A 12,889-nucleotide genomic window follows, 5' to 3' on the forward strand; every position below is an offset into this window, starting at 1 on the left:
CATCGCTGCGGGAACGGTGGCGCCGGACGCGTCTTTGCTTCCTGGGGTGGGGACGAAGGACGTGCGGGCTGCCGATGCTTCGCCATCGCTTTGCACAGGCCGTGGGGCTGGGAGTGGGGATGCGTTTCAGTGCGACCTGCATGCCGGATTTAGGAGACTTAAATTCAAGAATGTAGAACAGGTCATGGGTGACATTGTTGATAGACTGGATTAAACATAGTATTGAAAATAAATATCAGCATATTATTAAAATTAATTCCACTCACATTCAGTTTTTTTTTCAGCTGTGGTTACTAATAGTATTAAGATTGCAAATGTGGCCTGCATTGTGTTTCTATTGAAGCATTAAGATGGATTTGACTGAATAAATTGAGAAGGACCTACAAAGCATAGAATAAAGCCTTTACTGTTCGAATCTGTTTATAACCTTCGCATCATGTTCACACTGATTATTACAGCAACTCTGTAAAAAGTGTTTAATCATAAAAAAAAAAAAAAGGCTGGCGCCGCGGCTCACTAGGCTAATGCTCCGCCTGCGGCGCTGGCACACCGGGTTCTAGTCCCGGTCGGGGCGCCGGATTCTGTCCCGGCTGCCCCTCTTCCAGGCCAGTTCTCTGCTGTGGCCCGGAGTGCAGTGGAGGATGTCCCAAGTGTTTGGGCCCTGCACCCGCATGGGAGACCAGGAGAAGCACCTGGCTCTCGGCCGCGGCGGCCATTGGAGGGTGAACCAACAGCAAGAGGAAGACCTTTCTCTCTGTCACTCTGCATGTCAAAAAATTAAAAAAAAAAAGTTTTTAATCATAGGCTTAAGAAATAAACGACTCCATTACGGTCATATAATGACAATTATTCCTTTAATACTTATTTCTGTTAGGTGCCAGACCCAGTAACTAAATGCTGGGCATCAAAGAGAAGACGGAGTCTGAGGAAGCATGTGCCAACACTGGCAGTAAAGTCGAACAGCTGGTAAACACACAAACAAGACAAGTGTCTGCTAATACTAACTGATAGAATCAAAAAGGGAGAGAAAGATCCAACATGGAAAGCAGGATACACAGCAGACTCATAGAATGGCAGATGTCCGAATAGCTGGTAAAACAGAAGAACAGGGTCTGCACTGAGCGCAGAGAGAAGTCACTGTGTGTGGTGGGAAGGTCAGGGAAATCTCTGGTGAGAAAGAGGAGGGTGCACTAGACAGGCATTTGCAGGCATTTGGGAAGCGCATATACCAGGAGCAGATCATGGACTAGGTGAGAGATTGGTAGAGTTTGAATTTGTGTTGCAGATCCTGCAACTAGAATAGGGATCCCTTTCACTTAGGCTGCTGTTGGTGCTGGATAGAAGGTGCACATTGACCAGGCTAGGCTAACAGTACCAGTGTCTCCATGGCTTACCTCCGTAAAGGCTTGTGTTTCATACAAGATAGTGTGTAGTGGGTTGATGGGGACTGGTAGATGAAATCTTTGCTCCTTGCACTCACAGAAGAATCAGACTTCTTCCATCCAGTATGCTCTGTGGCCATGAAATAGTTTAATCTATGGGCCTAAGATCAGGGAAGAAAGCTGTGGCAACTTGTCTCTTCTACTATGGGCCAGCATATACCACAAAATAGGCCTTGACTAATGCAAGACGGTATGTCATTAATATATATATATATATATATATTTTTTTTTTTGACAGGCAGAGTGAATAGTGTGAGAGAGAGACAGAGAGAAAGGTCTTCCTCTTGCTGTTGGTTCACCCTCCAATGGCCACCGTGGCTGGGAGCCAGGTGCTTCTCCTGGTCTCCCATGCGGGTGCAGGGCCCAAGGACTTGGGCCATCCTCCACTGCACTCCCGGGCCACAGCAGAGAACTGGCCTGGAAGAGGGGCAACCGGGACAGAATCCGGCGCCCCGACCGGGACTAGAACCTGGTGTGCCGGCGCCGCAGGCGGAGGATTAGCCTATTGAGCCACGGTGCCGGCCTAATAAACATCTATTCTATACTTTGATTGCCATTTCTTTATCAACCAAGAAACTCTGGTGATGTATACATATTATTCTTGCATTAGTTCGGAGGCATTAAGTGAGCCAAGAGGCAAAATAAGGAGTTGAGCTATTGTCTGACTTCTAATCTGGTACACCTGTCACCAGCATGGAACCTTACCTTTAACAGTAACTATTTGTACAAATCCAAACTATGCAATGTTGCAAGTGGGGTAGTTAAATATGCAGTGAGTAGCAGGCAGATGATTCCATCTTTTTAAAATTTTCTGTTGCAAGACTTTCAAGATCAGTTTTGAAAATGAAATGTAGGGAGGGTATCCCACACAGCATCATAAGGCAGAAATGGGGGCTGGCATTGTGGTACAGTGGGTTAAACTCCTTCTTGTGATGTGGGTATTCCATATGAAAGCATCTGTTTGAATCCTAGCTGCTATACTTCTGATCCAGTTCCCTGCAAATACACTTGGGAAAGCAGCAGAAGATGGTCCAGGTGCTTAGGTCTCTTGTCACCCGTGTAGGAGACTTGGATGGAATTCCTGGTTTCTGGTTCCTTGGCTTCAGCTTAGCCCAACCCAAGCTGTTGCAAGTATTTGGGGAGTGAACCGGTTAATGGAAGATCTCTCTCTGTCTCTCTCTGTCTGTGTGTGTCTCTCTCTGTATCTTTTCAAATAAATACATCTTAAATAAAAAAGGCAGAAGTGGACATGCTGTGGCATGTTGTGGAATGAAGAACACTCATATGTGGGAGTGTCATTCTAGGGTAGGGTAGAAATGAAGCCAGGAAATTGATAAAAAAATGGGCCAAAGTTTTTTTTTTTAAGGATTTATTTATTTATGTGAAAGGCAGAGTTATAGAGAGGCAGAGGCAGAGAGAAAGAGAAAGAGAGGTCTTCCATCCAGTGGTTCACTCCTCAAATGGCTGCAGTGGCCAGAGCTGGGGCATTCCAAAGCCAGGATCCAGGAGCTTCTTCCAGGTCTCCCACTCAGGTGCAGGTGCGCAGTTATTTGGGCCATCTTGTATTGCTCTCCCAGGCCATAACAGAGCTGGATTGGAGATGGAGCTGCCGGTATTCAAACCGGAGCCCATATGGGATGCCAGCACTGTAGACGGCAGCTTTACCTGCTACGCCACAGTGCCAGCCCCCCCCCCCCAAATTTTTTTATTTGCTGTTGCAGGTGAAAGGGAGTCACTACATTTGTGTGTAAGAAAATTATATGCTTTATGGATTTAATTACATTATTGTAATGGAACTTAGTGGCCCTGGGCTGCCACGTTGGTGGAGTTCTGATAACAACAGAATCTTCTGAGCTGGACCCAGAGCCAGATTCTAATGTGTATCCTCTTGAGGCGGATAGGAGCTTTCTAGTCATTAGTCAATAATTATAGCTAACATTTGTAGGACACTTTACATTTTTACAAAGTGCTATTTTTGTAGATGATATTTGTAACTCAAGGAAGTTAATTATCTTTATCTCTAATTTGTTGTCAAGGAAATATTGGCTCAGATATTTTAAATTCCAGAGCCACCACTTTTTTGTTTCTAGTACCCAGGTCTCAGTTTCCTAGTCTTAAAATGAATATCATTACATCTACTTCACAGGGTTAGCAGGAGGATAAAGGAGATGATAAAAATAGATAACAGGGGCCGTTGCTGTGGCGTAGTGGATAAAGCTGCTGCCTGCAGTGCCAGCATCCCATATGGATGCAGGTTCGAGTCCTGGCTGCTCACTTCTGATCCAGCTCTCTGCTATGGCCTGGGAAAGCAGTAGAAGATGGCTCAAGCCCTTGGACCCCTGCACCCATGTGGGAGATCTGGAAGAAGCTCTTGGCTCCTGGCTTCGGATCGGTGTAGTTCTGGCCATTGCCGCTAATTGGAGAGTGAGCCAGTGGATGGAAGGCCTCTCTCTCTCTCTCTCTCTCTCTCTCTCTCTCTCTCTGTCTCTCTCTACCTCCCCTTCTCTCTCTGTGTAACTCTGACTTTCAAAAAAAAATCTTTTTTTTAAAAAAAAGACAACAATACATAGTAATAATTTATTGAATTGAACTAGATAGTAGTTGACAAGAAGACTTTTGTAGTGTGATGAAGGGAGCTGGAAATGTAGGGGCCTCAGCTATTTGAACTGTAACATCATATTTCCTAGTTGAATTAGCAGGGAGCTAGATTGGAAGCAGAGGAATCTTATTCACAACTCAAATGCCAGTGGCCAGGTTCAGGCAGGACCAAAGCCAGGAGCCTGGAACTCCATGTGGATCTCTCACATTGGTAACTAGCACTCACACCTGTGTGCCATGACGTGCTGCCTTCTGTGATCTGCATCAGTAGTGGTGGGAACAAACGGCCCTGTCTGTGACTGGATCCTTAGTACTCTGATGTGGCATGAGGGCATCACAGCTGATGTATTCATGGCCACCCCATATTATGTCTTCTTAATATGATAATTTTCTTCAATATATAATGTCCTTATTTCTGTCCAGTGATAATCGTTGTGTCTGGCATACATTATATGATAGTTGTATGGCCTAACCAGCTGGATTTTGCTCTGTTATCAATATATATGTCCTTTTCTGTCCATCATTTTGAAGCAATTTATGTATTTTAATCCAAAGAGATTTTCTGTAGAGAGCAGTTTTAAGAAATACATTCTGACAATACATGCATTCTCACTGGGGAGTCAAACTATGATATTGGTTCTGAAATTTAATCTTTGTTGTCTCTTTTATTTTATACTAATTTGTCTCTCATTTTTACCATTGTTGCATTTTATCTATCTAGTTGAAATTGTGTAGTCAACAGTTTTGATTCCATCCTCTTTTTTTTTTTTTTTTTTTGGACAGGCAGAGTGGACAGTGAGAGAGAGAGACAGAGAGAAAGGTCTTCCTTTTTTTGCCGTTGGTTCACCCTCCAATGGCCGCCACGGCTGGCGCATTGTGCTGATCCGAAGCCAGGGGCCAGGTGCTTCTCCTGGTCTCCCATGGGGTGCAGGGCCCAAGCACTTGGGCCATCCTCCACTGCACTCCCAGGCCATAGCAGAGAGCTGGCCTGGAAGAGGGGCAACTGGGACAGAATCCGGCACCCCGACTGGGACTAGAACCCGGTGTGCCAGCGCCGCAGGCGGAGGATTAGCCTAGTGAGCTGTGGCGCCGGCCATGATTCCATCCTCTTATCTGTACATATTTTGGATACTTTATGTATGTATTGGGGAATACTCATCCTACTAAAATTGGTACAGGAGATTAAGGAGCATTATATATGGAGGAAAACTACTATTTCAAGAAAACATAAGATTGGGTGAGAACTTGGACTTTTATTTGATATACCTTTTATTTGATATAATTAATACTATAAATATGTACACAAAATTATCTCAAATGTACTAATATTGAGATTACATATAGCATCCTAAATATGTAGTTATTAGGTGAGTTGCAATAGCTTACAAAAATTTTATTTCTATATGCCTCACTCCAATCCTTTGTCTTGTCACAGCTAGCATCTTCATATGTTGTATATAACAAAATACCTATTTATAATTATTTTTATGTATTTTCCTTTTAAATGTTATAAGGGATAAAAAGTGGACTCATGGCTTGTGGGTGTGTCTTTGTGGCAGTACTCAAGTCCTCTCTCTTTTTTTTTTAAAGGGAAAAGTTTTATTGGGGAAAACCTAACAGACTGGAGGGAAGGGGCAAAGAAAGAAAAGAGGGAGGAGGAGAGCGTAAGAGAGATCAAGAGTCAGATAGAGAAATCGAGAGAGAGAGAGAGAGCAGGAGACAGAGAGAAAGCGAGCCATGTGTTCAGGAACAGTTCCTCTTAAAACTTTGCTGGGGGACAGGCAGGGAAGTAGGAGCAGTGAATCCCACTAGGATGAGGGTTGGGCTGACACTGGTGATTAGGCCATGGGGTCACCTGGCTTCCAGCCACGCCGGTGGGAGCTGGAGCCTAAGATGGCATCCGGGGTGTAGATTGCGCCATGGATAAGACTGCGCCATTTTACTAACATTCCCCACTTTTGTTTTTTATGAAGCAAGAGTTGAATGGGATTACATTAGCCCCCAAAGTCCAGGAGGGGTAGAGGGTCAGTGAACTGTCTTTAGAGCTATTAAGTCATCTCTTGGCACATCCACTCCCTATTTAGGATTTCCTAAGTTTGAGTCTGGACTGGAATCTTTTTTTTTAAGATTTATTTATTTTGTTTGAAAGTCAGAGTTACCCAGAGAGAGAAGGACCAGCAGCAGAAAGAGAGAGAGGTCTTCCATCTGCTGGTTCACTCCCTAGATATCCACAATGGCCGGAGCTGTGCCTATCCAAAGCCAGAAGCCGGGAGCTTCCTCCAGGTCTCCCACGTGGGTGCAGGGGACTTGGGCCATCTTCTACTGCTTTCCTAGGCCACAGCAGAGAGCTGGATTGGAAGTGGAGCAGCCAGGACTAGAATTGGCGCCTATGTCAGATGCTGGCACCGCAAGCGGAGGATTAACCTACTGCGCCACATTGCTGGCCCCAAATTATTATTTTCTTTCATGAATTGACTTTTGTGATTAAATGTAAAAAGTTACCATGAAACACATGGTCTGTGCATTTCCTTTTAGCATTTTTACTGTGTCACCTTTTAAATATAATCATATGGACTGTTTTGAATGAATTTTTGTGCAAACCCGTTCTCCATTGAGTTGCCTTTCACCTTTTGACAAAGTAAGTTTACTGGGCCTACTCTGGTCTGTTTTATTCTCTCTGTTGAGTTCTATTTACCCGTCTTTGTGTTCCTTCACCAGTGTCACAGCTTCTTCATCACTGTGGCTCCATGGTACATGCTAGGATTTAGATGTGTGAGGTTTTTGTACTGATTCTTATTCATTTTCTGAATGCATATTTTGACTTTTTTTATATTCTCTAGGATTTCAACTGTACCCAGAACAATTCTAAGTGATATAGTCTTTGAAAATGTTCATATTCCAGTTTTAAATTTTTATTTTATGTAATAGAGTATTACTAATATATAGATCTGTTGACATTTGTCTACTTCTTGTTATTTCCCTCTATTCTGATTGAGGCATAGGATAGTGGAATGTATTTCTATCTGAATTTCTAAAATCGAGGCCTAGAATAATCCGAACACAGAATTCAGGGTTACCAGGATTGCCTCCAGGAGGCGGTCGGCCACTGCGCACGGAGATTGCTCAGCTTCTGTGCTGCGCTCGCAACCGCCAGGGGGCGCCGGACCGTGGGGCGCAGAGAGCTCCGAGCGCCTGCGCTACCCCTGGAGGCCGCTAGGGGGAGCCTGACCATGGGGAACAGAGCGCGTTGAGCTCCCGCGCTGACCCAGCTGCCGCCCCGGAAGTCCAGCCCACTGTCTCCGTCCTGCCCCGGAGTCGCTGTCTCACAGCAAGAACCGCACCTGTATTCTCAGGACCGGGAGAGAGGCCTGCGCCGAGGGGTTACTGTGTGTCCCTGGTCATCTGCAGGGGCCACCTGAGGAGCCAACGAAGAGCAGGCCTCCGTGACGCCGCTGATCGCCAGGCAGCCCGAGGACCCTCCCTCCTCAGAGAACAGTTCCCGGGGTCTGCCCACCCCAGGGTCCCCATGGAGGCGTGGGCCGCGCCCCCCACAGCGCGCTGGGGTGAGTACCCTCCCTCCTCAGGGAACAGTTCCCGGGGTCTGCCCATCCCAGGGTCCCCATGGGCTGCGCCCCCACAGCGCGCTGAGGTGTGAGGACCCTCCCTCCTCAGGGAACAGTTCCCGGGGTCTGCCCACCCCAGGGTCCCCATGGAGGCGTGGGCCGCGCCCCCCACAGCGCGCTGGGGTGAGTACCCTCCCTCCTCAGGGAACAGTTCCCGGGGTCTGCCCATCCCAGGGTCCCCGTGGGCTGCGCCCCCCACAGCGCGCTGGGGTGTGAGGACCCTCCCTCTTCAGGGAACAATTCCCGGGGTCTGCCCACCCCAGAGTCCCCATGGGCTGCGCCCCCCACAGCGCCCTGAGGTGTGAGGACCCTCCCTCCTCAGGGAACAGTTCCCGGGGTCTGCCCACCCCAGGGTCCCCATGGAGGCGTGGGCCACGCCCCCACAGCGTGCTGAGGTGTGAGGACCCTCCTTCCTCAGGGAACAGTTCCCAGGGTCTGCCCACCCCAGGGTCCCCATGGGCCGCGCCCCCCACAGCAAGCTGAGGTGTGAGGACCCTCCCTCCTCAGGGAACAGTTCCCAGGGTCTGCCCACCCCAGGGTACCCCGTGGAAACTTGGGCCGGGCTCCGCCACTGCGCACAGGTGTGTGGATTTGCGTCTGTTTATGGGTGAAATCCTGGCAGAGAGAGAGACTCATGGACACCCTGCATCGGGCGAGGTGAGAGTTGGCAGTGGCTGCCTGCAGTCGCCCTTCCCTGTGTGTTTCAATGACTTTTTTTTTTTCAGCATGAAAGTATTGGCAAAGTAGATGTTTTAAAATTCAAAACGCTATATAATTATATATTTATATCTGTTAAAAGAGCTTTGGGGGCTGGCGCTGTGGCATAGAAGGTAAAGCTGCCACCTAGGACACTTGGCGCAGGTTAGAGTCCCGGCTTCTCCGCTTCCGATCTCACTCCCTGCTAATGGACCCGGAAAGCAGCGGAGGATGGCCCAAGTGCTTGGGACTCTGCACCCATGTCAGAGACCGAGATGAAGCTCCTGGCTTCTGGCTTCAGACTGTCCCAGCCCTCCCTGTTGTGGCCATTTGGGGCCAGTGGATGTGTAGCAAGATTCTGTACAGAGATAAGAAATTGTGGTCTTTTATTATTTATGTATAAGGCTCAGGTGGAATTTCTTATCCAAAAGCCTGAGCCCAGAACAAAGAGGGGTATTTTAGCCTCTTTGTTTCCCTTATATGGCTACATACACACATTTGATTGGATATTCTAATGTTACATGGCGACCACAGGTATTGATACAATACTTTGTATGCATACATAGTTACTGATTTTTTTTTCTACACATGTACTGAGCTGCAGAACCTGAAATGTTTACACATAAGCAGATAGGGTGGTTGGTACAGCAGGTTCTTTCCCTTAGCTTAGAATAGAAATAAAAAGCCAGGAAACAATTTGCAAAGAGGCAGAAACTTTTATTTGACAGAAAAGAAGCTTTTATTTGATTGACAAGCCACAGAACTTGTCTGAGAGGAGACCAGGCGGAGTGCCCGAGTAGGACACTGGCTTTGAGAAAGTGTCCTTCCTGAGTTTTTAAGGCATTACTGTTTTGTTCCCTTGGGTCATTCTGTGGGGGTGCCCATTGGGTGGGAGTTTCACAGGCTGTATGTTGATTGGCTAGGGGCCCATGGAAATAGTGTTTGGGGTCTCCTGGAGATGGCCTGTCTCTCCCTTAGGGTCTCAACCCCCTCCTCCGCTAGCTACTATGATTTAAGGGGGCCGGCTCTGTGTCATAGTGGATAAAACTGCCGCCTGCAGTGCCAGCATCCCATATGGTTGCCAGTTCGAGACCCAGCTGCTCCACTTCTGATCCAGCTTTCTGCTATGGCCTGGGAAAGCAGTAGAAGATGGTCCAAGTCCTTGGGCCCCTGCACACTGTGGGGGACCAGGAAGAAGCTCTTGGCTTCTGTCTTCAGATGGGTGCAGCTCCAGCTGTTGTGGCCATTTGGGGAATGAACCAGTGGATGGAAGACCTCTCTCTCTCTCCCTCTCTCTCTTTCTGTCTCTCCTTCTCTCTGTATAACTCCTACTTTCAAATAAATAAATTAATCTTAAAGTATGATTTAAAACTACAAGGATCACACAAAATAGCAGGGATCTCCTGTGGGGGAGGTTGAATCTGGAGAGGCCTAGAGGAAACTTCCTGAGCCTGCCTCGAATTTGAAAACCTGTCTTTAAGTTTCAAATCCCTGGTGGCAAACACCCCAGCCCCAGGGAGCTTTTGCCTAAAGATCGTTAAGGTGGTATAGTAGGAGTGGCTAAGACCCTTTTGCATCACATCACCCCACCCCTTGCCTGCATCTGCTCTGTACCATCCGCTCTGTACCTCAGCTATATATACACTCCCTTTTACAATAAAGTGAGATCCTGCTTCTCCCCACCCTGTCTGATTGTCCCCCGGAGTTCGGGGAAGGCTGAGTGGTGGGTGGCGCACTTCCCCTCCTCAGCCAAGGCAAGCTGAGGGCAGCCTGCCTAATTCTCCAGAGGTGACAGGAAGAGTCACCGCAGTCTTCTGGAGCCAGCCTGACTCTCCCCAGGGGCTCAGCCCCTTCCTTTGTCAGCTCTGAGTGAAAGAGTGTAACCACCCTGAAGGTGTGAGTTAAAGCCACAAGGTCACACATGCAGCCCAAGAAGCTGTTAGTGGGTGAGATGCGAGTTGGTCTGGAAACAAGCTTTCCAGCCACAGCTGGCAGCCTGCTTGTGAAGAACATCCTACCCATATCTGAGGGGCCTACTGAACCCCCAGCACCACTAGACGGCCTCAGATAGCAAGTACAGTTGACACAGTCCTAGGCAGGCAGATCACAGCCACATTTCATTCCCAGGACAGATCCTTTTGCTTTCTTCTGACCTTAGGAAGGCTTCTACCACAGCTTTAATCCTGTCAGTAAGAAATAATTTTAATTAAAAGCCAAAGGCCTCTACTCCAGATGAAAGATCTGTCCTCTCTCTCTCTCTTTCCCCCTCCCTCTTCCCCTCTTTTAGCCTGACTTTCAAATAAGTAAATTAAATAAGTTTATAAAAAAGCTTTATATAAAATAAATGGTTCATTTGAACAGAGGAGTGATGTATGTGTCCAGAAGTGCCAGAGGGAAACTGGGTTTTGGCCCCCTCAAGGACTGAGCAGGGAGTTTTTCCGCAGCTGAAGCAAATGGAGGAAGTATCTGAGAGGGCACAGCCAGGGGACTGCCCCTTTGTGGTGCTTCCTGGGGAGGTCCCAAGCTATACTGGTACTCAGCAGGTGGGCTACTTGTTATCCTCTAAGGCTGGATTTTAAATTCTTCTAAAAGTTAAAAGAAAGAGCTCTTTAAATATTTGTAGAAGTGCATTTAAAAGAAATGGATTCAAATTAAGTATTATTTGACATGCTAATAGATAACTCAAAACATTTTCCTCTTTGGGGCAGGCCTCATGGGGATACCAGACCTATGCTGTGCATTGGTGAGACAAAAGCTTCCTGAGAACTCTGCAGAGGAGGGGCTTCAGGTAGAAAAATGTAATTCAAAATAACCACTATTTAACTCTGCACACATGTCCACTCATATGATATCCACAGGGTAGTCCCTAGTAATAAATATCTACACAGTGGTCTCTAATACTTACATAATATCCACAGGACATGGGTGCAGGAGCACAAAGACTTGGGCTATCCTCCACTGCCTTCCCAGGCCATAGCAGAGAGCTGGACCAGAAGAGGAGCAGCCAGGACTAGAACTGGCGCCCATAAGGGATGCCTGTGCTTCAGGCCAGGGCCTTAACGCACTGCATCACAGCTCCAGCAACCTTATTCTCTTTGTATTCTGCTTTTTTTTCTTCATAACTGTTGTGTAGATTGGCCTTTTACATCTTTACAAAGCACACAAGTCTTTGTTTGATCATCTCTTTTTAATTATTTGGGATATATACCTAAAAATGGAGCTTTTGTTCCATGTGGTAATTGTATTTTTTTTTTAATTTATTTTATTTATTTGAAAGACAGAGTTACAGAGAGAGGGAGAAGGAGAGGGAGAGGGAGAGGGAGAGAGAGAGAGAGAGAGAGAGAGAGAGAGAGAGAGAGAGAGAGAGATCTTCCATCCTCTGGTTCACTCCCCAGATGGCCACAACAGCCGGTGCTGCACCGATCCGAAGCCAGGATCCAGGAGCTTCTTCCTGGTCTCCCACAGGGTGCAGGGGCCCAAGGACTTGGACCATCTTCTACTGTTTTCTCAGGCCATAGTAGAGAGCTGGATCAGAAGAGGAGCAGCTAGGACTAGAACTAGCGCCCATATGGGATGCCGGCGCTTCAGGCCAAGGTTTTACCTGCTGCACCACAGTAGCAGCCCTGGTAATTGTATTTTTAATGTTTTGAGGAAATACCAAACTATCTTATGTTATTTATATTGTCACTAGCAGTGTTTATGAGTTTAAATTTCTCCACCTTCTTACCAACACTTGGTACTGTTCTTTTTATTATAGTTATTCTAATGGAAGTGAAGAGACTATCTCACTGGTTTTCAATACGTCTGTAATGACTAGTGAGTTTAAGCGTCTTTTCATGTCTGTTGAAGTGTGTGTTCAAGTTCTTTACCGTATTTTGAATTGTTTGTCTTTTGTTGTTGAGTTGTAAAATTTACTTAGGTATACTCTGGATAATACACCCTTTTCAAATACACAACATGTGCGTTTTATCTTCCATCACTTGAGTTGTAGTGAAATACAACAGCAGATACATATTTGGTCTCTTCCCTGGTCTTGTAGCACTTTGCTGTTATTTTATGCAGTGGTTGTTTTGTGTGCCAACAAAACAATTCATGTATGGTGTCTTCTGGAAAGCCCCAGGGTGGCTGGTTGCCAAAGGAACTAACCCTGTGATCTGAGGTTTGCAATTTACAGTGTCCCCCACCTGACATTTTGGGAGGGGAGAGGGACTGAAAATTGCCTTGATCACCCATGGCTAGAGATCTAGTCATGCTGACTCCTTAATTAAACTCAGTAAGAATCCAGAGGACAGGGTTCAGAGAGTTTCTGTATTAACATGTGGAGGCACTGGAAGTGAAGCAACCTTGAAAATTTATGAAAGTTCTGTAGTCTTTCCACCTACCTTACCCTATGCACATCATTGTTGGTTGTTCATTTGTAGCCTTTCTGGTATGCACTGTAATAAATCAAGAATGGCAAGTGTGCTGTTTTCCTGGGTTGTGTGAGCCACTGTAGCAAATGATCAAACTAGAGAAAGTATTTGTGGGAAC

This window comes from Lepus europaeus, chromosome 5 (genome assembly GCF_033115175.1).
Source record: "Lepus europaeus isolate LE1 chromosome 5, mLepTim1.pri, whole genome shotgun sequence".
Lineage (NCBI taxonomy): Eukaryota > Metazoa > Chordata > Mammalia > Lagomorpha > Leporidae > Lepus > Lepus europaeus.